The sequence below is a fragment of the Ictalurus furcatus genome, chromosome 16, assembly GCF_023375685.1.
Source record: "Ictalurus furcatus strain D&B chromosome 16, Billie_1.0, whole genome shotgun sequence".
NCBI lineage: Eukaryota > Metazoa > Chordata > Actinopteri > Siluriformes > Ictaluridae > Ictalurus > Ictalurus furcatus.
Genome location: NC_071270.1, coordinates 12,016,648 through 12,020,051, shown reverse-complemented (window position 1 = coordinate 12,020,051; position 3,404 = coordinate 12,016,648).

Genomic DNA, 3,404 nt, shown 5'->3' with positions numbered 1-3,404 from the left:
TGACGATGAGTTTCCTGAGACAACCGATCAAGACTTTTTGAATCTGAGCTCTACTCGTAAGTCATAACATAACCTTATGAATGTTTCATGCTGTAAAGTCTTTCATACGTATTTATATTTTTGTTTGTGTCATATTCAGAAGTTGAGGGCATCATAACTGTCAATAGTTATGACAGTGATGTTTCAGCTGAGATGAGGTATATTTTACCTTCTATTTGTCCAGCACAAAATAAAAATTAAAAACAAAAAAATAAAAACTCTTTCATGTCTTCTGTGACTTATAGATACGAGTGATGTCAAAAATTTTGATGCAGTAGAAGAGCAAGAGAAATTCAACTCGGAAGCCGACATTCAACCCGACCTTGAATTACAGGAGTCTTCCAAGCAAAGACTGTTTTATTGGAAAACTTTGGACAGCTTGATAATACATTTGAATCTGGTCGAGGTACGGAATTTGTCCCTTTACTGTACAACACACTTGAAAATTTGAATAGTTGCCTCACAGTGAACATAAAGTTGATCAGAAAATTGTATGATAGATATGGCACAGAAACGACCGAAATGCAGTTCGAATACAGAGACTAAAAAAATGAGAACCGAACATACTCCATTACCCCATGATTTCTATTATGATGGAAACCAGAGTTCGTCAAATGGTCTGTTACATCGTGATCCGTACACAACACTGAACCCATGTTTAACTGAAGCGATCAATGAAAGCGATCAATGACCGCGCTGAATGAAATTTTAATTCCGTCACACCAGGTTGTTAGTGAGAGACCTAATCAGAGTCCAAATTACAACGTATCAAACACACAGGTGATGCCAAGCGACATATTTTCTGAATTAAATCAATGTCTGCTAGAGTTACAAAATAATCTAAATGAACATGGTCATACAAATAAACCCTGATCTAATCGATGCAGTCAATCAGTTGAATGAAAATTTAAGATCGTCAGACGAGAGCAAAACTCAAAATGAAAATCCCATCTGAAATTCCGGTCAAACTGTATCAAGCACGCTGGTGATGTCGCACAACGTATTTTTCGAATTAAGTCTGTTAGAGTTACAAAATAACCTAAACAAACAAAGACAATCTATGCAGATAAATCCTTGTTTAATAGATGCGATGAATCAACTCAATGAAAATATGGCATTATCTCCCGATCACAATATCGGTTCAACTCCAGAAATCGCTCAGGAACATAGACTGTTATCGTCTCATGATATGATATACAAACTTAATCAAAGTCTTATGAGGATAAATGACAGTCTGACATGACAGACAACTTAATCGAAAACCCCGCCAATATTCCACAAAATTCGGAAAACGATAATGAGTACAACTGTCCAATGGAAAACATGCAATCGCCCGATATCCAAGATTCTCAAATGGAAAACATGCAATCGCCTGATATCCGAGATGAACAAGATGGTGATGGGTTAGAGCCTGATATCCGAGAGGAACAAGATGGGGATGGGTTAGAGCCTGATATCCGAGATGAACAAGATGGGGATGGGTTAGATCCTAATATTAGAATAATTAATCGTGAAAGATTCAACAACACTGAGATTAGGAGAAGAGTGAATTTTTCTTCGATCGCTAATGTCGACAGCTTTGCAGATTTTTATAATTATGTTTTAGAGATTTTAAACAGTGTGATTGAAATCACTAATAATTAAATTTCTGCTGAGGATGCCGTCACCATTGAAATCTGAGGGGATACGATCAATGTTTCATCACGTGTTCAATTCGACAATGGTGTCATCGATTTACATTCTTTTTTGACCATGCTCGAAAATGCAATTCAGAGTAAACGCGAAATTTTTACGGATAATACCCTTGAAATAGTCATCCAGATCGTCTGACCACCTTGGGGTGGTGGAATTAGAAGGAAAATAGGCCATATATTCAATTCAGAAACCATACAGAAGAAAATTAATCATCTATACATTTTTCACAACAGAGACAACATGTGTTTCGCCTTGTGTATTACCAAACTATTGAATCGTGAAAAAAATTATTTTGAAACGGAACAAATCGCTAGACAATTACAACACGATGTTGGATTATCCGTAAACACCGCAGTCAGCTTCGCTAACATATTGCGATTTGAGAGACATTTGAATTGTAAAATCATACATTGTTCTGTCAGCAAAGCCGGTTCCTCTTTCTTTCAAACTAGCAAGACTCCCCATGAAAAAAACGATTTACTTGTTTTTGCATGACAACCACTATTATGGGGTTAAAAGTATCACCGGACTTTTTGGAACGAGCCATGTTTGTCATTTCTGTCACTCAGGGTATGACGTTTTATGGAATCACAAATGTGATTATATCTGCAATGTTTGTCGTGATCCCGATTGTCACAAACACCCTAAGAATGTAACTAAATGCAAAGAGTCTTATTATGTAGATTATGTAGATCACGATACTGTTTCGAGAGGCATAAAGCAAAGATTCAGTCGAGCAAAGGTGAATATTCTATGTGTAAAATGGGATTCTACTGCGGTAAATGTAATCGTGTGATACGGGATAAACCTTCTAAACATGAGAAACATTTGTTCACACATTCGAAATGCTTACTCTGTGGCCAAAAATTTGACAAGGATATCGAGCATAGATGTTTTATACAGCGGACTAGGAAAGAATGTGCCAATGAGGATTATGTGTTTTATGATTTCGAGACTAGAAAGGAAACAGGAACTCAAGTAGCTAAGTTCATATGCTGTATTGATTTTGAGGGAGAGGAGTGGGTGGCTGAAGGGGATGATTGCATCAGTGCCTTCTTTAAGAAGTTTCGTTGTAATACATACAACGATTATACGTTTATTGCGCATAACGCTAGAGGGTTCCATTCATATCTTTTGTTAAACCATTTAGTGAAAGAAGGAATCATGCCCGAAATCATAGCGCAAGGCGGTAAAATTTTGTGTTTCATCGATACCACGTTTCGCCAGTCCTACATTGATAGCCTATCATTCTTACCCATGAAGTTGAGCAGCATCCCGAAAGCCATGGGGTTTTTGGAAAGCGAGAAAGGCTATTTTTCCCATTTCTGGAACACCTTAGAACATAAGGATTACCTAGGACTGTATCCTGACCCTAAGTTTTACAGTGTAGATGGCATGATGCCTAAGGATAGAGAAGAATTCTTTAAGTGGTACAGAACAGTTTCTGAGGAAGTCTTTGATTTCAAGAAAGAGATGGCCGAATACTGTGTGAACGACATAGAAATTTTGAGAAAGGGCTGTTTAGCTTTCAGAGAAGAAATTCTGAAAAGTACAAAGGTCGATCCTTTTAAATGCATAACGATCGCATCTGTGTGCATGAAAATCTTTAGAACCAAGTTCCTGCATAAAGGCACTTTAGCTATTCCGCCGCTTGATAATTACATCACCGA